We start from the raw sequence: 22,721 nt of genomic DNA, 5'->3' as shown, positions 1-22,721 counted from the left end.
ATCTGGAAGTAATTTTTTTCTCATTTTTTAAAAAATATGGAATGCTTCACAAATTTGCATGTCATTCTTTCACAGAGGCCATGCCAAACTCTCTATTGTTCCAACTTAAGTACATGTGCTACTGAAGCAAGCATGAGTAATTTAAGATAGAGTGGTTAAGTGAAATAAGGAAGAGATATGGGGAATTTAAAAAATCTATAGTACTTATAGGCACCTAGTAACAGCTCAGCAAATTATTATTTTTATGGTAATTTCACTCAATTAAAAATTGTCATTAAAAATTACCATTGTCATGGAACATAATGTATCCTACACTATAATTGTAAAAACAGATACAATTTGTCCCTTGGTATATGGGGGGATTAGTTCCAGCTACCCCATTTCTGTGTATACCAAAATCCATGCGTACTCAAGTTTTCAAAGTCAGTCCTGTGGAATCCAAATATTTAAAAATGGAAAAATTAGTGAGGTGTGGTGACAAGCACCTGTAGTCCCAGCTACCTGTGAGGTTGAGGCAGGAGGACTGCTTGAGCCCAGGAGGTTGAGGCTGCAGTGAGCCATAATTGCACTACTGCAGTCCAGTCTGGGCAACAGAGTGAGACAGAAGGTTCACTTTTTAATAGAATTTTTCTGTTCACTTGAAGATATGGTCAGGACTGTGGCATAGGAAAATTCTTCATAAAATAACTATCTAATGCAATTAATGCTGGAGTTGGGGACAGAAAATGTTTTGGTGACTATTTATTCCTTCACTTGCTGTTATATAAACTGTTGCCAGTAGGCATTTACTAACCAGAAGTGTCATCTCAGAGCTACTCACAATGAAAGGTGACATCTGGGGCTCAGGTGTGTTGAGGTCCCTATGCCTGGGCTATGGGTGCTGAGTGGGACTTACTTGTGCATCCATTTTCTCTATTCCAGCACCAGGAAACTTGGGTTTATCCATCTTGATAAGATGTCATTGAAATTCCACTTGGCAAGAACCACAAATGGAAGAAAGGCCATGAAACCACAGGACAGTACTTGTTCTCAAGGGAATCTTTAGCTTAGGTGGCTCTGTAAAAGAGAAAGTATACTGTTGAAAAATCATTGCAGGTCAGGTGAGGTGGCTCATACCTATAATGCCAGCCACTGAGGGACAAAAGCAGGAGGATCCCATGAGGCCAGGAGTTGAAGACCAGTGAAATCTCTTGGGCAACACAGTGAAACCTCATCTCTACAAAAAATTAGAAAATGAGCTGGGTGTGGTAACACATTCCTATACTCCGAGCTACTCTGGAGGCTGAAATAGGAGGATCGCTTGAGCCCAGGAAGTAGAAGCTGTAGTGAGCTCTGATCTCACCACAGAACTCCAGCCTGGGTGACAGAGTGAGACCCTGTCTCAACACACACACACACACACACACACACACACACCCTCATCTCAGTCTGCCCAGCCTTGACTAATCAAAAGGGTCTTCTGGTTACAGAAGAGGTATGCTCTTTTATAGGACAGGGAAAGACCAGCAAGCTTGTTCACAGCCTTTTCCTCATCCTCTGCTTAGTTTCCAAGAACCCTCACAGTGAAAACAGAGTCCCTGGGAAAACAACCTAAATCTTTAGGTTACCAGGGGAGAAATATGCCTCCTTTGTCAATTAATAAATGGAACACCTGCCTTAAAATCCAGGGAGTTCTGCTAGAATGAATCACTCCCTAAGACCTTGACCTATGCAGGAAACATGAAAAACTGGAGTTTAACCAGGCGCGGTGGCTCACGCCTGTAATCCCAGTACTTTGGGAGGCTGAGGCGGATGGATCATCTGAGGTCAAACCTGGCCAACATGGTGAAACCCCGCCTCTACTAAAACTACAAAAATTAGCTGGGCGTGGTGGTGGATGCCTGTAATCCCAGCTACTCCAGAGGCTGAGGCAGGAAAATCGCTTGAACCCAGAAAAGGCGGAGGTTGCAATTACTTCTAGAAGAATTTCCATTAGCCCTTTGAAATCCTTCAACATTCATTAAGGTCAAAGAGTTGTCACCTAATTTAATCTGATGGGCATGTGACCAGAGTCTTTCTAGGGAATAGAGACTCCCAAACTGTTCAGCTGGGAAGTGAGGAGATAATTTATTACTCAAAATCAAAGGGAAACGAAAAGAGGCCAACCTAGAGCATCATTATTCTTTCTTGGCAGGGAATGGATTCCAGAGTCATTTTGTGACCTTTACCTTCTGTGACCTCCTTATTAGCATCTAAAAGCTTCCAGCATAGGATGCAGCCAGCTAGGTTCTCTTCTAATTTAATAAAATCTGCTTCAGCAAAGCTTATGCAGAGCCATCTCCAGACTCCAGAAATAACAGGCGATAAATTACTGGATCTCCCATTTGATATAATAAAGTATAAGCACGCTCCTGAATGACTCCTCTACATACTACTCTGGGTGACTTGAAGTGAATTTGATTCAAGTACTGGAGCGAGTGCAAAGCAGAGCTAGATCTAGGATTAATGTGCTTGGGCCCAGCTCCTCACTACTCACCTATGAGTACAGTTCCAGAACCTAAGTAGAGGGTGGGGAAACAAGGCTCCTGGCTTTTTTCCCTAATGCCTGCCATCTCTTTCAGATTTCTTATTTATTTGCAAAGAAACTAAACAGGCTCGACTAAAAAAACTAAATGATTAAACCCTACACAGAGAATCTCCAAAGATTCACAAAATATCATTCAAGACTGTTAGAAAGACAGCCTTGAGGATAACTTGATGTACCAGTGATCTACAATATTTGGGATCATTCCAAATTCCCGTCAAGGATCTGCCTATATCAACACAGGGACAAAGGACCAACCATTCAAATGGGCCCTGCTGCCAAAATGCCATCTCTTCATATTGTTCCATTTAACAAAACTGCAGCCTGTCATCTATCCTTAAGTCCATTGGCCAATGGTACAGTGCCAGAGTATGCTACTCCCTAGTAGGAAATCAACAGGATGACCTACTAAACACCATTCAGAAGATGCTAAGGCCCATGAATTGCAACAGGAAAGAAAAGACACATAATTAGTCAGACAGGTACATGCTGGGCCAAAAATGCATACAACCCCCACCCAATTCTGCCTAATCCTAGCTGGGCTGACACCAACCTGATGAGTCAGGCCTACAAGATCTCAAACTAAAACAGAAACTCCTGAACTGGGTTCTTGCAAACCCAGGAAGCAGCAGTAAACCATTAAAGAACAGATAAGGTCTGGAGGTGAGGGGGGAGTTTCAGATAAATGAAATGCTGGTAGAACACAGGGCCCAAAGGAGCAAAAGTTAACCTAAGCCCAGGTAAAACCTTGTTTACTAGAGTACTAGGCACGGGGTGTGGCAACTATTCTAACCAAAGAGGCTCCACTGGGTGTGGGTTAGCAATCCAAAGTATGGTATGCATAGGGCTGGTGGAATACAGGGTGACTGAAACAAAACTTCAGAACCAGAAAGACCACATCTGGGGACAGAGCACAAAACTCTCAAGAGATGAATCTTTGTAAGTGTGAGGCAGAACTATGTAACAGTATCAGGAGATCTGCTGGTGCCCAGCGAGAGTTCCAAACGGGCTATATGCAGGAATGCAGGCTGTGGTCTCAGAAGAGGAGGTTCACAAAAGTCATTCAGTCCAAGACCCCAAACTGTGTTCTCTACTAAAAGGAATCAAGGCCACCTAGAGAAATGGCTGACTCCATGTATGGTACAGTATATTGATCCTGGAACATCTTTTTTGCCAGAAAGCAAGGAAGTCATCAAAGTCCAACAGGATCACATCAAAAAGACGGGAGCGTCAACTTGAAGAGATAATTATTAACCTCGATGAGACAATGTAAGCATCCAAAACAATAAAGACTGCAATGGCCTGAAATACATCAAATGCAAAGAATAATCTATGAGTTCATGATGGTATTCAGAAAAAAAAACTATTGGTCACTAGAGGGAAGGTTACTAGGTCACTAACTTACTACTCTGAAAAGTGACTTAAAATGAGAGGTAGGGTGGAGAATTAGCTATTTATTCAGTTTTTCCCTTACAAACATAAATTTTTAGGGAGATTAAAGCAGATGAAACAAATCTGGAAAAATGGAGGTAACTGCTTAATCGGAGGGTTGGGTACGTGGAGGTTCATCCTATTTCTTTTGTGTATGTTTGAACCCCCTACAAAAAAAGCACAAGACAGAATGTGAGCCAAGCAGCTTGGGGTTCAGGCAAGGCTTCTGCCTACAAGAGACACTAGGATATGAGGGGTAGTTTTAGCCCTGATGGGCTGAGCCAACTGGAGGTACATAGGGAGGTGCTAAATTGCAGAGGTATCATGCTGCCCAGCACTTGATCAAATCCTAGATACTAGGACTGCTTGGTAGCATGCTTCCTAGGTGGTGGATCTGAGGCTACCTACAGAACTTCCTTTGCAGTCATAATTGGCTCAGAAACTACAAAAGGGCTTGCTCTTGAAAATGGAGTCGGTCTTTGTCCATTTCATGCTGCTATAAAAGAATGCCACAGACTGCATAATTTACGAGAAGGAAAAAAGGAAGGAAGGAAGGAAGGAAGGAAGGAAGGAAGGAAGGAAGGAAGGAAGGAAGGAAGGAAGGAAGGAAGGAAGGAAGGAAGGAAGGAAAGGGAAGGGAAGGGAAGGAAGGGAGGGAAGGAGGGAAAAAGGGAAGGCAGGAAGGAGGAAGGGGAGGAAGGCAAGGAAGGGAAGGAAGGGAAGGGAAGGAAGGGAAAGAGGGAAAGAGGGAAGGAGAAAAGGAGGGAAGGAGGGAGGGGGAGAGAGAGGAAGGGAGGGGAAAGGAAGAGAACGGAAGAACAGGGAAGGGAAGGGAAGCGAAGGGAACGGAAAGGAACGGAACGGAAAGGAAAGGAAAGGAAAAGGTGAAAGGAAGAAACTTTATTTCTTGTAGTTCTGGATGCTATGAAATCCAAGGTTGAGGGGCCTGCATCTAGTAGGGATCTTCTTGCTGCATCATCCCACGACAGAAGGCAGAAGGACAAGAGAGTGCAAGACAGCAAGAGGGCAAAAGGGGCTGAACTCTCTTTTATAATAAGACCACTCTGTGATTACTTATCTATTACCATAATAACAACATTAACTCATTCATGAGGGCTCTCTTATTAGGCCCCACATCCCAACTGTTGCATTGAGGATTGAGTTTCCAGCACATAAACTTTGGGGGACACACTTAAACCACAGCAGAGCACTTATGTAAATTCAACCACGAGGAGCTGGGAAAATCAAAGGCATGAGAAAGACAGCAAAGGCTAGCAGAGAAATACGCGCAGGTTAAGGAAAAAAGTCAGAGTGAATCCTGTAGTGCAGGCTACTTTATCAAAAGCACCTAAAAAAGATCTCATTAACTGCCCCAACTCACCTCCACCCACATCTAAAGGGCCACACACAGCGCCACCAAAGGCAGCACAATGAGAACAGCATTCTCCTCAACAGACGAGCTGTGAGTATCCATACACCCGACTCAACAGCTCCAGAACAGCCCTAAAACAGCTCCTCCCTAACCACCACTCAAGTCACCAGCTGGGAAAGTATTCAGAAAACCCAAATCCTACACACCACTACCAAACAAATTAAACGGCAAAGAACAACCCATTTAAACAGCAATGCCAGTTGCGGGGAAAAAAAAGGAACAATGAGTAGAGGAAAAGCAGACCTCTTGGGGTTCACCAAGACCGAGTTTCTCAGCTTCAGCACTTTCAAATGTAGAATCCTCTGGGGACTGTGGAGCTCCACGAGGCATGTTGTCCTCAAAGATAAATAAGCAGGCAAGCTGGCTAGAAAATTGCTAAGGGTATTATTCTTCAAAGAATCTTTATAGGGTCAAACAGGAATGTGTCTTACGGGCTATGTGTAGTCCCCACAGATTCTGAGGATGATGTCAGTATCCCTTTCCAGATGTGTTGAATAATTTGCGGTCACTTGTATTCCTGCCACTGAGTACCAGTGTTTTGCTAATTTGAACTGATTCCAGCTCACACTGACCCCGGCTCCCTGGATCTGGTTACCATTAGCCAAGACTGTCATCCATATTGTACCCTTTCAAAGAGTCCTAAAAAGAGCTCTTCACCTACTCTTCCAAGACAAGTATAAATGTCTGCCAAAGAAATGGGGAAAAAAGATTGAGAGAGAGAAAACAATTAACATACTAACAAGAGAGCAAAAAGCGAAGGGGAAGGAGAAACTAGGAAAATCATACATGGGCTCACACCTATTTCCAAAGCTGGGCTAATATTCTTTTGCTTGTGTCTGAGTAAGTCACCAATTTTAACCTGCTAATGAAAAAAAAAAGAAAAAGAGAATGAAAGAAGCAGGCCCAGGACGGGCACGGTGATAGGATTAAAGTGCTGTAATCCTAGCACTTTGGGAGGCCGAGGCGGGTGGATCACCCCAGGTCAGGAGTTCGAGACCAGCCTGGTCAACCTGGTGAAACACCATCTCTACTAAAAACACAAAAAATTAGCTGGGCATGGTGGCGCATGCCTGTAAACCCAGCTACTCGGGAGGCCGAGCAGGAGAACAGCTTGAACCCGGAACGTAGAGAATGTGATGACCTGAGATCACATCATTGCCCTCAAGCCAGGGCAATGAGAGCAAAACTCGGTCTCAAAAGAAAAAAAAAAGCCATAAAATAACTCAGATTTCATTAAATACAACCCTAGTGGTGAATGACTACTGGTCAACAATAAAAAAGATGGATTACTCAGAACAGAGATTAAGAGTCCAGTAAGAATCCAGGAATCCTACCCTTAAATAATGAAGGAAATTCTTTCCTTGGAAAGTAATATCCTCTCAGGCCAGGAACTCCATTAGTAGACAGCCTTTTTAAAAAAAACATTTCTGGCCGGGCATGGGTTCACGCCTCTAATCCCAGCACTTTGGGAGGCTGAGGCAGGAAGATCACCTGAGGTCAGGAGTTCAAGACCGGCCTGGCCAACATGGCGAAACCCCATCTCCACTAAAAATACAAAAATTAGCCTGGCGTGGTGCTGGGCACCTGTAATCCCAGCAACTCGGGAGGCTAAAGGCAGAAGAATCGCTTGAACCCAGGAGGCAGAGGTTGCAGTGAGCCAAGGTCGCGCCATTGCACTCCAGCCTGGGTGACAAGAGTGAAAACTCTGTCTCAAAAAAAAAAAATTCCTTTGGGAAGAACTTCTACATAAAAATCTCCAACATGAGATTGGAAAAAACGGTATGGGATCATCCCCGGACCTTTGGCTTTTACAGTTGGAGCTATAAGAACAAAAAGAAAAAAGGATGTCATTTAAACACAATATGTAGAAAAGCATAATTATTGAATCTGTATTGATCTTTAACTTTTATACTTTGATCTTTAATTCTGTTCTTGTTACTGAGTCCAAAGAAAAATAGTATGAGTAAAATAAAAAGAACACCATAAATGCTAATATTCTGTTTATCAAAGTCTGCAGTGAAATATCCCATTACATCCAAGTGCAGTGACTTACACCCATAATCCCAGAACTTTGGGAGGCTGAGGCGGGTGAATCTCCTGAGGTCAGGTGTCCAAGGTCAGCCTGGTCAACATGGTGAAACCCCAACTCTACTACAAATACAAAAATTAGGCAGGCGTGGTGGCAGGGGTCTATAATCCCAGCTACTCAGGAGGCTAAGGCAGGGAGAACTGCTTGAACCCAGGAGGTGAGCTTGCCATGAGCTGAGATCATACCACTGCACTTCAGCATGGGCGACAGAACAAAACTCCATCTTTTTTTTTTTTTTTTTTTTTTTTTTTTTTTTTTGAGACGGAGTCTCGCTCTGTCGCCCAGGCTGGAGTGCAGTGGCCGGATCTCAGCTCACTGCAAGCTCCGCCTCCCGGGTTCACGCCATTCTCCCGCCTCAGTCTCCCAAGTAGCTGAGACTACAGGCGCCCGCCACCACGCCCGGCTAGTTTTTTGTATTTTTAGTATAGACGGGGTTTCACCATGCTAGCCAGGATAGTCTTGATCTCCTGACCTCGTGATCCACCCGCCTCGGCCTCCCAAAGTGCTGGGATTACAGGCTTGAGCCACCGCGCCCGGCCCAAAACTCCATCTTAAAAAAAAAAAAAAAAAAAAGCTAGCACGTGACATTTGCTATGGGGAGACTAGGGATATGATCCTGCTGCAGTCCGTCCATTTTAGTAATTGCAAACAGTGTGATTCCATTCTGTTTCATCCCCACTCCACTCCAGAGCCAAAATAAGAAAATCAATTATATTTCTATTTCTTTAAAAACATATCTAACTAAATCATCTAATTAAAAGATAATATGCACGGCTCCATACTAGTAAAAACAACTTCTTATGTCCTGAGTATCATGGACATTTGATGAATGCTTGTTCAGTTGACTGGTGTAGACTTCAATAATAACCTGTTCGATGCATTATGCCACATTAATCTTGCATCTCAAAAGTAGGACAAATACTGTTCTTTCAGTTTTGTCTAGCCAAAATGTAGTATTTACACGTATTTAAAAATGGGTTAATAAAAAGAAAATGAGTTTGTTCTAGAGAGTATGAGAATTTTGAAAACGTGAATTCTTCTGTCCTGGCACATAATTAATACTTAGAGGCATATTATTTCATGTAGAAGCTACCATTAAAAGAAATTAATGTTAAACATTACTTCACATAATCTTCTAACCTGACTTAAGACTGAAGACCTACCTCACGAAGCTGATTTATCAAGTTGTAAATCTTCACCTGTTGAATTCATAAGTTCATCTCTGAAAGGTAAGAATAAATACTTAATATTCACTAGGCAATATTCAGCAAAGTAATATCCACTAGTACATATTTAACATTTCATCACCAAGGGTGGGTGTGAAAAGAAAAGACAGACTGGGCACAGTGGCTCACGCCTGTAATCCCAACACTTTGGGAGGCCAAGGTAGGCAGATCTTGAGGTCAGGAGTTCAAGACCAGTCTGACCAACATGGTCAAACCCCGTCTCTACTAAAAATACAAAAATTAGCCAAGTGTGGTGGCAGGTGCCTGTAATCCCAGCTACTCAGGAGGCTGAGGCAGGAGAATTGCCTGAACCCAGGAGGCAGAGATTGCAGGGAGCCAACCTCATGCCACTGTACTCTAAGCCTAAGTGAAAGATCAAGTCTCTATCTCAGGAGGGAAAAAAATCATTAATTAATTAATTAATTAAGAAAAGACAAGACAATTGGGATGCTAGAGCACAACTAAATCTTCTTTTGAGGTTTCTATACAGTAACCAAACAAAATAATAATTGCAAATGGTCTCATCAGGTGTTTCGTGGAGGATGTGTCCTCACAAGTAAACTGGTATCTTTGCAACCCACAGGTCTTTGAAACATATTACAATAATCTTAAATGGGATCCTTTAATATCACATTGCATTCAAGACTATCTTCCTCTACACATCTATAAAAACAATCATTTATTCCCACATAGGCTTTAAAATCTCAGGCTTAAAAACAAGACATGGATACTATTTTCTTCAGCAAAAGTAGCAGAAAACTGTGAAAGAAAATGTCAATTGCGTGCCAGTCATATGAGGGCAGTCTTCACGTTTTAAAAGCTAACACTGGCATGACTTACTCAATGTTGGACCCAGATAAATTAAAAAGTGGAAGATAAAAATACCTAAAATAGGCCAGGTGCAGTGGCTCACGCCTGTAATCCCAGCACTTTGGGAGGCCGAGGCAGGCAGATCACCCGAGGTCGGGAGTTCGAGACCAGTCTGACAAACATAGACAAACCCCAACTCTACTAAAAATACAAAATTAGACAGGCATAGTGGCACATGCCTGTAATCCCAGCTCCTCAGGAGGTTGAGGCAGGAGAATCGCTTGAACCCAGGAGGCGGACATGGCATTGAGTCGAGATCGCACCATTGCATTCCAGTCTTGGCAAGGACAGCAAAACTCCATCTCAAAAAAAAACAAAACAAAACCATAAAATAACTCAGACTTAATTAAATATAACCCTGGTGGTGAATAAATATTTGTCAACGATAAAAAAATTTATTACTCAGAACAGAGAGGAGAGTCCAATAAGAATCCAAGAGTCTTACCTTTTAATAAAAAAATGAATCCATTCCTTTGACAGCAATATCCTCTCCAGGTCAGGAATTCCATTAGTAGACAGCCTTCTTACAAAAAATTCCTGGCCAGACATAGTGGTTCACATCTGTAATCCCAGCACATTGGGAGGCTGAGGCAGAAGGATCATCTGAGGTCAGGAGTTCAAGACCAGCCTGGCCAACATGGTGAAACCCCGTCTCTACTAAAAATACAAAAATCAGGCTGGCATGATGGTGGGCGCCTGTAATCCCACCTACTTGGGAGGCTGAGGTAGGAGAATCACATGAACCCAAGAGGCAGAGGTTGCAGTGAGCCAAGATCACACCATTGCACTCCAGCCTCAGCAAGAAGAATGAAACCCCATCCCCCACCACAAAAAAAAGTTCCTTTGGAACAGCCTTCTACATAAAGATCTTCAACATGACACTGGAAAAAAGGGTATGGGATCATCACTGGACCTTTGGCTTTTACAGCTTGAGTTATAAGGACAAAAAGAAAAAGGGATATCATTTAAACACAATTATGTAGAATAGAATAACTATTAAATATGTATTGGTCTTTAACTTTTATACTTTTATCTTTATTTCTGTTAATATAATTGAGTCTAAAGAAAAATAGCAATAAAATAAAAATATTATTGTTCAAAAAATTGAACAATAATAATCTGTTCAACGCATTATGCCAGATAAATCTTGCATCTCAAAAGTAGGACAAATACTGTTCTTCCAGTTCTGTCTACCCGTAAATGCAATATTTACATGTATTTCTAATGGGTTATTAAAAAGAAAATGAGTTCATTGTTCTAGAGAGTATGAAAATTTTGACAACATGAATTCTCTTGTCCTGGCACATAATTAATACTTAGAGGCATATTATTTCATGTGGAGGGTACCATTAAAAGAATTCAATGTTAAACCTTAAATAATGACTGAAATAAAAACAACAGCAAAAATGCGAAATATCCCATTAAAACCGGTTGTCGTGACTCACACCCGTAATCCCAGCAGTTTGAGAGGCCAAGGCGGGTGAATCACCTGAGGTCAGGAGTTGGAGACCAGCCTGGCCAACACAGTGAAACCCCATCTCTAGTAAAAATACAAAAAGTAGCCAGACATTGGGGAGGGCGCCTGTAATCCCAGCTACTCAGGAGGCTGAAGAAGGAGAATCGCTTGAGGTGGAGGCTGCAGTGAGCCAAGATCACGGAATTGCACTCCAGCCCAGGCAACAAGAGCTAAACTCTATCTCAAAACAAAACCAAACAAACAAAAAACAGTAAGAGAAAACTGGAGCTAAGTCCTCTCATTGTATTTACTTTTCTAAAATAAAACAACATTATTAAAAAAATTATGGCCAAGCCCAGTGGCTCATGCCTGTAATCCCAGCGCTTTGTGAGGCCAATGTGGATAAATCACATGAGGTCAGGAGTTCAAGACCAGCCTGGCCAACATGGTGAAACCTCAACTCTACTACGATTACAAAAATTAGGAAGGCATGGTGGCAGGTGCCTGTAATCCCAGCTACTTGGGAGGCTGAGGCAAGTAGAATTGCTTAAACCCAGAAGGTAGAGCTTGCCATGAGCTGAGATCACACTACTGCACTGCAGGGGCAACAAAACAAAACTCCATCTAAAAAAAAAAAGAACCGCTAGCAGGTGCAATTATTCACAATATGTAGAAATTATTCTTTTCTACATATTGTGTTTAAATGATATCCCTTTTTCTAATTGTTCTTATAGCTCAACCTGTAAAAGCCAAAGGTCCAGGGAGACGGGATATGATCTCACTGGCTATCCTTCCATTTTAGTAAATCTAAACAGTGTCATTCCATTCTGTTTCATCCCCACTCCAGAGCCAAAACAAGGAAATTAATCATATTTCTATTTCTTTAAAAACATATCTAACTAAATCTAATTAAAAGATAATATGCATGGCTCCACACTCTAAAAGAAAATTCTGTCCTATGTATCATGGACATTTGACGAATGCTTGTTCAGTTGACCGGTGTAGACTTCAATAATAATCTGTTCAATGCATTACGCCAGATAAATCTTGCATCTCAAAAGTAGGACAAATACTGTTCTTCCAGTTCTGTCTACCCATAAATGCAATATTTACATGTATTTCTAATGGGTTAATAAAAAGAAAATGAGTTCACTGTTCTAGAGAGTATGAGAATTTTGACAACATGAATTCTCTTGTCCTGGCACATAATTAATACTTAGAGGCATATTATTTCATGTGGAGGGTACCATTAAAAGAATTCAATGTTAAATCTTAAATAATTATTTCACATAATCTTCTAATCTGACTTAAGATTGAAGACCTACCTCCTGAAGCTGTTTAATCAAGTTGTAAATCTTCACCTGTTGAATTCATAAGTTCATGTCTGAAAGGTAAGAATACTTAATATTCACTAGGCAACATTAAGCAAAATAATATCCACTAGTACATATTTAACATTTCATCACCAAGGGTGGTTGTGATAAGAAAAGACAGGCTGGGCACGGCGGCTGACGCTTTTAATCCCAGCACTTTGGAACGCTAAGGCAGGCAGATCACGAGGTCAGGAGTTCGAGGCCAGCTGGGCCAACATGGTGAAACCCTGTCTCTACTAAAAATACAAACATTAACCACGCATGGTGGCAGGCACCTGTAATCCCAGCTACTCAGGAGGCTGAGACAGGAGAATTGCCTGAACCCAGGAGGTGGATGTTGCAGAAACCACGATCACACCACTGCATTCCAGCCTGGGTGAAACAGCAAGATTCTGTCTCAATCAATCAATAAAAATGTAAGAAGGAAGCATTTACTGTGCATGTATATGCCTGGTATTATGTGAAGCACTTTACTGTCTTATCAAATCTTCAGGATAGATCTTCAGTTCTCATGACCACAAAAGAGGACACTAAAGCTCAGACAGGAGAAGAGACATGGCCAGCCTGTGTCCCCAGAGCCTACAGTCTTACCACCAGGTGAGACCGTTACACTGCTTCCAGGTATCACATGTTGTGAGATTTTTACTTTAAAATGAACCAAAAAAAACCAAAGGCAAAAAAGGCATAAGCTATTAAAAAGTGGGAGAAACACTAAGGGAACCTTAAGCACGTAACTAAAAATATTATGGAAATGTTACTGAATTCATTAGCAAATTTAATTCTAGATTTTCATTGAGGAGTAGGTTATATTGCTCATGATAAAGAAAAAAATGTTCACTTTAAGTATATTAACATAAATACCATCAATATGGTTTATCATGTTTAAACGTTCACTTAAAGCAATTCAGTTAAAATTCTGCATCTCATACAATTTTATAGTTTGCTAGTAGGTTACAAGTAAATAGTCATCCAAGTAAAAACAGTAAAACACATGATGTTTTCCACTGGTTATTGCTCTTTTTAGGTAAGCACTTGATATATACCAACAGACAGAGGATAATAACAAATTGCTAATTTCTTTCATCATTATACAAAGGTGGCTTCAGGACAGAATAGTGTAAGTGCAATGACGAATTTGAAATCTAATGTCAACTCAGTGATGCAGCAAGATAAAAGCAGAGACAATAGGGGCACCTTGGTGAGTACTGAATTTTTATTTATTTATTTATTTATTTTGAGATGGAGTTTTGCTCCTTTTGCCCAGGCTAGAGTGCAATGGTGCAATCTCGGCTCACCACAACCTCTGCCTCACGGGTTCAAGCGATCCTCCTGCCTCAGCCTCCCAAGTAGCTGGGATTACAGACATGTGCCCATCTAATTTTGTATTTTTAGTAGAGATGGGGTTTCTCCACATTGGTCAGGCTGGTCTTGAACGCCCGACCTCAAGTATCTGCCTGTCTCGACCTCTCAAAGTGCTGGGATTACAGGCGTGAGCCACCATGCCCGGACGAATTCCGAATTTAACGAAGCAGACTAAGAGAAACAATTCATTTTAAAAAATAACATTTGGCCAGGCACGGTGGCTCACACCTGTAATCCCAGCACTTTGGGAGGCCGAGGCAGGTGGATCAGCAGTTCAAGACCAGCCTGGCCAAGATCATGATACCGTCTCTTAAAAATACAAAAATCAACCAGACGTGGTGGCTGGCGCCTGTAAACCCAGCTGCTCAGGAGGCTGAGGCAGAGAACTGCTTCAACCCAGGAGGCAGAGGTTGCAATGAGCAGAGATCACACCACTGCACTCCAGCCTGGGTGACAGAGTGAGGCTCTGTCTCAAAAAATAATAATAATAATTCAGTGAAATCCCTAAGATCCAGGGCTTTGCAATAAATATGTAAATAAATTCCTAATCTCCATGCTGAAAGTTTAAAAGAAATGCTAATAATTAAAGAAACACAACTTTTCCTTAGCTTTGCAGCAATTTAGAAACAGAGAATGTTTCCAATATTTAGACACTACGAAGCACCTGACAAGGAGAAACGTGTAAGGAAGCATGACTCACCGGCAGCCCTGGGCCTGTTCACGGTACCCCCATGATGAAGAGTAACTCCACTGTGTAAATGCTCATGAACACAGGATTACAGGACTTTTCCAGTTTAGACATACCATATTTTCTTTCAGACAATTCTTCAACTTGCTTATGTAGATCAGCAATACGATTATTCCATTTCTCTGAAAACTGAGCAAAAGCTGATTCTCAATAATACATCCCTATGTCAGAGCAGCACTAACATATAAGAACTTATTTCATATATTTTACATTCTAACAGTCCACATCATTTTACTGCTTTAAAAAAAAAATTTCCCTTCTTTGGCGGTTCTTAGAATTGGTTTAATGAGAGACTATTAGAGAAGCTGAAAAGCAGGAGGGCAGAAAAGTTCAATCAAATTAAACACGGTAACAGGGAGGCCACAATGAGGAGGTCTCCAGGGGTCTGTTAGGAAACTTCCTAAAACTTGTCTCAGCTGTGTGGAAATAAGACTTTACAGCAGCCGGGTGTGGTGGTGCAGGCCTGTAATCCTAGCACTTCGGCAGCAGAGGCAGGCGGATGGCTTTGAGCTCAGGGTAACATAGCCAAAAACTCCCCTCCCCACCCCCACCCATCTCTACCAAAAATACAAAACAGCCAGGCATGGTGGTGGGCGCCTATAGTCCCATCTACTCAGGAGGCTGAGGCAGGAGAATCACTTGAACCCAGGAAGCAGACATTGTAGTGAGCCGAGACCATGCTACTGCCAGCCTGGATGACAGAGCAACACTCCACCTCAAAAAAGAAAAAACAAAAACAAAAACAAGGTTAAAAGGGACCCCAGACCTTAAAGGTACAAGTTTAAGAGGGACCCCTAAGCAAAAAATGCCAACCCTTTTTCTCTCAATCTTTGCAACACCAGGAGGGTGTAACAGTTTTGCAGCCTAGCTGTAGCAGGCTGATGCCCCCAAGATGCCCATATCCTAATCCCGGGAACTGGTGAACATGACCTTGTATGGCAAAAGGGGCTTTGCAGATATAATGAAGTTAAGGGTCTTTGGCTGGCTTGTACTGGCGGGGTTAATGTACTCACCCGGATCCTTATAAGAGCAGAGAAGGTGATGGAGAGGGTGGGAGGTGTAGTGACGGAAGCAGGAAACTCCAGTCATTCAGGACATGCAGCACAAGCTGAGAAGTGCAGGCCGCCTCCAGGGCCAGGAGACAGATTCGCCCGCAGAGCCTCAGAAGGCAACAACCCTGCTGCCACCTTGCTTCAGTGGGACTTACTTTAGAATTCTGGTCTTCAGAACTGTAAGGGAATACATTTGTGTTGTTTTAAGTCACTAAGTGTGTGGTAATTTGTTGCAGCAGCCACGGGAACCTAGTAGTAAAGCCTCAAAACCCATCTGAAGGGGCTGGGATCGGTGGCTCATGTCTGTAATCCCAACACTTTGGGAGGCCGAGGAGATCACTTGAGGTCAGGAGTTCGAGACCAGCCTGGCCAACGTGGCGAAGTGCCATCTCTACAAAAAATACAAAAATTAGCCGGGCATGGTGGCACATACCTGTAATCTCAGCTACTCAGGAGGCTGAGACATGAGAATTGTTTACACCTGGGGTTGGGGGGTGGAGGCTGCAATGAGCTGAGATTGCACCACTGCACTCCCGCCTGGGTGACAAGAGCGAGGCTCTATCTCGAAAACAAAAACAAAACAAACCAAAAAACCCACCTGAAGAAGGTTTCCAGTTCTGCCAGCAGTCCCCCACCCAACCCTCAGAAGCAGACATTCCATTGCTGTGGGCCATGGACAGGCAAAAGGAAGCGCCTCCTCGTGGCAGAGGCCTACCCAGGAGAAACCCAAGGAAAGGCACTGCCTGGCCAGGCTCTCTGCCAAAGCCATATTATGGTGTTTTTTGTTTTTGTTTTTGTTTTGAGACACAGTTTCACTCTGTCTCCCAGACTGGAGTGCAGTGGCACAATCTTGGCTCACTTCGACCTCTGCCTCCCCAGTTTAAGCAATTCTCCTGCCTCAGCCTCTTGAGTAGCTGGGATTACAGGAACATAGCACGCCTAGCTAATTTTTGTATTTTTAGTAGAGATGGGGTTTTGCCATGTTGCCCAGGCTAGACTTGAACACCTTACCTCAAGTGATCCACCTGTCTCAGCCTCCCAAACTGCTGGGATTACAGGAGTGAGCCACCGCACCCAGCACTCGCCAAGGCCTTTGATGGCAGGCTTTTTCCAGGGGATCAGTCCTGGTCTGGTCTGGCTCTGCCCACTCTCCCTCTCACCTAGCTGGAATCCCTAGCTCCTTCTCAGTAGAGGAGAGTGTGGACCCCAACCCCAGCTTGGTATGGTTCAGATCTGCGTTTCACTCATGGAACCTGGCTGCTCCCCAAGCCGTGGAGAAAAACAGGGTCTCTCTGCAGGTATGATACAGGATGGGCCTGTCCCCAGGACCCTGTGAGAGGGAAGCCCAATGTCCCACCAGATTGGTAGAGCTGGGAAACAGAAAGTTTTATGATAGCCCTAAGGAAAAAAACAGGCAGCAGAGGAAGCAGGACAGCACTCACATGGAACCCATGTCGCTGCCTGAGTGAGGTGAGGGAGGAGTGTACCCCAGTGACATGAGGGGGAAGAGAGGCGCGGTTCTAGGGTAGCTTTCCCCCTCATTTCCTCCCATGTTACTCTGATCCCCTCCAGTTGAGCCTGCCCACTTTGTGCCCAGGACCCTGTAGAAAAACACAGCACCAAATGGTTATGGCCCCAGGAGTGGGGCACAGCAGGGAGGAGTCGTGGACAGAGGACAGGCAGGGGAGGAGGGAGTGGGCCTCAAACTCCAGGAGGGGGCCCTTCTCATGGGTCCTCCTTTTTGGCTTCTCCTTCTTTACCCTGGGCTGATCACCCAGGGAAGAACTGAAGCAAGGTTTCTCACCCTCAGGTCCAAGGGATTCAACTACCGGGCCCTTAGGGAGGTGTGATGAGCCCCCCGAAAGGATGCAAGGTTTTTTTTTTTTTTTTTTTTTTTTTTTTTTTTTTTTTTTTTTTTTGGAGATGGAGTTTCGCTCTTGTCACCAAGGCTGGAGTGCAGTGGTGCAATCTCACCTCACTGAAACCTCTGCCTCCCGGGTTCAAGTGAATCTCCTGCCTCAGCCTCCAGAGTAGGCTGTAAGGTGTAAGGCCACCTGTAAGGTGGCCGCCACCACGCCTAATTTTTTGCATTTTTAGTAGAGATGAGGTTTCGCCATGTTGGGCACGCTGGTCTCGAACTCCTGACCTCAGGTGATCCGACCGGCTCGGCCTCCCAAAGTTCTGGGATTACAGGCGTGACCACTGCGCTTGGCCACAATGCAAGGTTTTGCATGGAGAGCATGTACATGCCTTTCTGAAAAACAGTCCACAGCTTATTCTCAGCAGGCTCCACAGTCAAAAAAGGTTAGAACTCTTGCTACAGAGCTGTGGGAGCACCTAGGTGAGGGGCCTGCCAAGGGCATTCTAGGGACTACCTGGGTACCCGAGCCCACTGTCCCCTAGGCAGGCTGCACTGCTTGGTATTTGCAGAGCTGAGGGGGTGGGGCATGTGGGGACTGTGAAATTGCCCTGAGATGACCCACAGTCCTCAGCTGGGAAGTGAGGGGTACATCTCCTGCAGCATCCTCCATCCCTAGACCATGGGGCCAGGAGAAATGATCCTTTCAGCAAGTCAAAAGCCTATTACTGACTTCTTCCCTGGCCATGTAGACAGTTGAACCAGGGCAGTCATATCAAGTAAATGCCTTGGTCTCTGTCACCGAGGTGACCAGTAGGCATTCCCAGGTGCAGTGAAGGTCCTGACACCAAGATATGCACCTGGCCACCTGAGGAAAGAGAAAGGACTATCTGAGGGGATGGGGCTGAGCTGGGTGTGGAGTGGTCCTTGTGGGTCTTGGTGAGTGGGAGGGGGAGCAGCATGATCCAGACCTTGAGGCAGAAGGACAACCAGGAGACAGCCTGGAAAATGTGCTGGACCCACAAGGGCTCAAGGCTGGCCAGAGAGGGAGGTGGGATAGGCTGGAAAGTCCTGAGGTCTGAAGATTGGCCCTGGCAGAAAAAAGCCAGGTAAGGTGGGGTGTTACCTGCACCCTGGGGGCCAAGTGCAGGCCAGATCAGGCCAATTACCGGGCCCTTAGAGAGATGTGAGCCCCTTGAAATGGTGGAAGTTTTTTTTTTTTTTTTTTTTTGAGACGGAGTTTCGCTCTTGTCGCACAGGCTGGCACCTTTGCCCAGAGCAGGCACCAACATTTCTGGCTCTGGGTGTGACCTCAGAGTGGGGAAAATCCCCAACCCCCACCAGGACCACCTGCCGCCTAGACTACTTCAGATGCTGAGCCCAAGCCAGGGTCAGGAAGCTAGAATGACACCTAGGTTAATCCTGACAAAGTCCCTGGCTACCCCCAGCTACGGGGCTGAAGGGGAATTACAGCCCAAACCCCGGAAGCTGACTCTCTAACACTGAGCCCTCAGTGCCCACAGGGAGATAGAATGAGCACACTATCCAGATGGGGAAATGGGCTCCGAGAAGTGCAAGAGCCTTGCCCGATGCCCCAGACCAGGGCTCCAGGCCCAGAGTATTCTTTTGTCACTGTGTCCAGAGGGCAGCAGCTGCTCTAATGTACCTACCTGAGCCTGGCAACCTTCTCCAACTTCGGAAGCCCAGGAGCATGGCCCATGTCCACTGATGCACTTGGCATGAGGCGCGACCAGAGGGACGGAGGCAGATGAGTTTCACCTCCTCCACTGGATTGTGAGGGCCTAGAAGGAGACAAGGCTCTGCTTGAGAAGACAGTGGATAGTGGTTTCCCTCTGGATGGATCTCCAATGCCTGGATGGGACCTGGCTCAGACAGAGCACAGTTCTGCAGGTCCCTGAGGCACGGAGAGTTCACAGCTACTAAGTGTAGGAGTCTAAATTCAAAGCCAATAGCGTGACTCCAAAGTCCCTGCCCTAGCCCCTGGACCACCCACCTCTCGGGATTCACCCTTGCAGGCTCATCAGATGCCCAGGCCAGCAGCACAGCCAGCCAGGACCAGGGAAACTTGAGAAGCCTCAGAGCACCCCCAAGTATTCCAATCTAATCCTGGCACCCCTGCCTCTCACCACCCTTCTTCCTGTTTTAACCTCACCGCCTACACAGAGCCTGGGCCACTTAACAGATGCCTCAATAAATCAAGAGTCTAATCTTCTTGGGGGGGGAAAAAAAAAAAACTTGACAGATATATAGTTGCAAGTCAGAATGCTAAAGAATATAAACATATAACAAGTTAATGTACGTATAAATTCAATATACATCCAATCATTGTGACTATGACACAGTAGAATATTAAAATACTATTTTAAAATTTTTACAAGCTTAATATTCTATTCATTCAAACTATTTATTTAAAATACAAATCATCAACATAATTTGCTACTAAAATCTCATGCAGTCCCTTCATGAACCACTGGGAGTTAATAAATTAGCAGCTGGTAGGCAGTGACACACAGCAAAAATGAAAACCAAGAGGTGAAATGGTTCTGAAATAAAGAAGGTTTTAAAGCTAAGAGAAATCATTGAATTACTAAGTCATTAGCACTAATTTTAAGCCAACTAATTAATATGAGATAATACAATGTCCTATGCTTTGGTAAATTCAAACTATATTTAAACACTGTCTGTAATGTGACTTTCAAAATGCTCCTGGCCTTACAAAGATGAGATTACAATGCAGTAATACATGCTAAAGCGTTTCCCCCTGCAAAGCATGTTGTAACTTTCATTAGTCACATTGAGAGTCCAGAAGATGAAGGAAAAGGTTGTAGATTTCGCTGAGAACTTACCAGAGTTGAACTCCTTCACTTTCCGTTGCCCAGCATTGGCGGGTTCCAAGAGTGGTGGCTATAGTGGCTCGTTGGTCTTTGGTCTCTTAGAAGGTGGAGAATCATCATCATCTTGAAAAAGAAAATGGTCATTATTGAAGGAACCATTGTAGAGTTACAGCCACCTCCTGGTCAACAACATTCAAAAGTTGAGTGGAGGTTTAAAGGTATTTTGAGTATTAATAATTATTTCTCTATTGTGACCTTCAGCACACTTTTTTCTAGTTACATTTGAAATGTTATTCTTTTGGGACGTGCTCAAGTGAATACTGCTTTTTCCTCCGTCTTGCTTCATTACTTTTGAGTTTGCTTCATTTGAGTCATCATTATAAATCTTCCCTTGTCCTCAAATAACTTTCAAATTGTTGCCAAGAACTGTATTCTATTTTAAGGCTTTTGAGAAAAATCTTTCAATGAAGACAGCCACCTAAAGCTATACGAATATAGAAGGGGATAAAATAAAGCTTAGATTGGAAAAAAATTCAAGATTATACAAAATTCAAGCATACATAAACAAGGGAAGCTGGATAATTGTATGTTCAAATACTTTTAATATGTGCAAAATGTGTAGGGTTAAAGAAATAGAGCTGGCCAGGTATGGTGGCTCACGCCTGTAATTCCAACACTTTGGGAGGCCAAGGCAGGCAGAGCACTTGAGGTCAGGAATTCGAGACCAGCCTGGCCTACACAGTGAAATCCCATCTCTACTAAAAATACAAAAATTAGGCTGGGCGCGGTGGCTCATGCCTGTGATCCCAGCACTTTGGGAGGCCAAGAAGGCTAGATCACCTGAGGTCGGGAGTTTAGAGACCAGCCTGACCAAAATAGAGAAATCCCGTCTCTACTAAAAATACAATATTAGCCAGGCGCGGTGGCGTATGCCTGTAAACCCAGCTACTCAGGGCACTGAGGCAGGAGAATCGCTTGAACCCAAAAGGCAAAGGTTGCAGTGAGACGAGATCGTGCCATTGCACTCCAGCCTGGGCAACAAGAGTGAAACTCCGTCTCAAAAGACAACAAAAATTAGCCAGGAGTGGTGGCACATGTAATCCCAGCTACTTGGGAAGCTGAGGCAGGAGAATCGCTTGAAACCGGGAGGCAGAAGTTGTGGTTAGCCGAGATCACATAACTGTACTCAAGCCTGGGTAACAGAGCAAGACCCTGTCTCAACAAAAAAGAAAAGAAAGAAGAAAAGAAGAAAGAAAAGGAAGGAAGGAAGGAAGGAAGGAAGGAAGGAAGGAAGGAAGGAAGGAAGGAAGGAAGGAAGGAAGGAAGGAAGGAAGGAAGGAAGGAAGATAGGGATACATTATTTATGAAACAGATACTGTTGACTCAGTTACCAGAAAGCCTGTGTATAAATGAGCAGTGAGGTATTCAAGCACAGCACACACACACTACTCAGGGCAGCTGTTGTGAGAGTTCCATGCTCATTTCCTTGTGGATATACCAGCAACTCACTCTGCTATGATCCTGCAATACATTTCACGTTAGCATTAGAGACATCTGGGCCAGGTGCGATGGCTCACACCTGAAATACCAACACTTTGGGAGGCCGAGGCAGACACATCACCTGAGGTCAGGAGTTCCAGGCCAGACCGGCCAACATGGTGAAACACCGTCTCTATCAAAAAAATACAAAAATTAGCCAGGTGTGGTGGCACGTGCCTGTAATCCCAGCTACTCAGGAGCCTGAGGCAGGAGAATCCCTTGAACCCAGGAGGTAGAGGTTGCAGTGAGCCGAGATTATGCCACTGCACTCCAGCCTGGGAGACAGAGCAAGGCTCCATCTCAAAAAAAAAAAGAGAGAATTAGAGACAAATGGATCAAATCAGCTGCCACCATCATCTTCTAGTCCTGCAAAGTGTCAGGTAACGTCCTATTAAGATTGCTGCACACACATCATCTATAAAATACTGAAAATATCATTTTAGGAATTTTTTTTTTTTTTAATTTTGAGATGGAGTTTCACTCTTATTGCCCAAGCTGGAATGCAACGGCCTGTTCTCGGCTCACTGCAACCTCCGCCTCCTGGGTTCAAGCAATTCTGCTGCCTCAGCCTCCCGAGTAGCTGGGATTACAGGCATGCACCACCATGTCTGTTTAATTTTGTATTTTTAGAAGAGGCAGGGTTTCTCTATGTTGGTCAGGCTGGTCTTGAACTCCCGACTTCAGGTGATCACCCACCTTGGCCTCCCAAAGTGCTGGAATTACAGGTGTGAGCCACCACGCCTGGCCAAGAAATCCTTATTTTAAAAAAAGGCCAGGCTCAGTGGCTCACGCCTATAATTTCAGTACTTGGGGAGGCCAAGGCGGGTGAATCACTTCAGGTCAGTAGTTTGAGAACAGCCTGGGCAA

At 44.1% G+C, this 22,721-nt stretch overlaps 1 protein-coding gene, 1 long non-coding RNA gene and 1 pseudogene across 3 annotated transcripts in view; 1 reads left to right on the top strand and 2 right to left on the bottom strand.

Moving 5' to 3' along the window:
• MRPS17 (mitochondrial ribosomal protein S17) overlaps positions 1-22,721 on the top strand; it is a 457,376-nt gene that overhangs the window by 193,908 nt on the left and 240,747 nt on the right. The gene's annotated exons all lie outside the window — the stretch shown is intronic.
• LOC126951781 (uncharacterized) lies at positions 31-130 on the bottom strand (annotated as a pseudogene).
• LOC126950282 (uncharacterized) lies at positions 8,679-15,662 on the bottom strand. 2 transcript variants are annotated; one of them, XR_007724141.1, is made up of 5 exons: positions 15,564-15,662; positions 14,503-14,679; positions 12,393-12,451; positions 10,057-10,539; positions 8,679-8,737 (listed from the first exon to the last, which is right to left on the bottom strand). It is a non-coding gene; the product is annotated as an uncharacterized LOC126950282 (long non-coding RNA). The 2 variants fall into 2 exon arrangements; XR_007724142.1 differs by having other exon boundaries at positions 10,057-10,268.

Source organism: Macaca thibetana, chromosome 3 (assembly GCF_024542745.1).
Source record: "Macaca thibetana thibetana isolate TM-01 chromosome 3, ASM2454274v1, whole genome shotgun sequence".
In the NCBI taxonomy this organism is placed as follows: Eukaryota; Metazoa; Chordata; class Mammalia; order Primates; family Cercopithecidae; genus Macaca; species Macaca thibetana.
The sequence above is the reverse complement of the archived record's forward strand: the minus strand, read 5'-3'. Positions and strand labels throughout refer to the sequence as shown.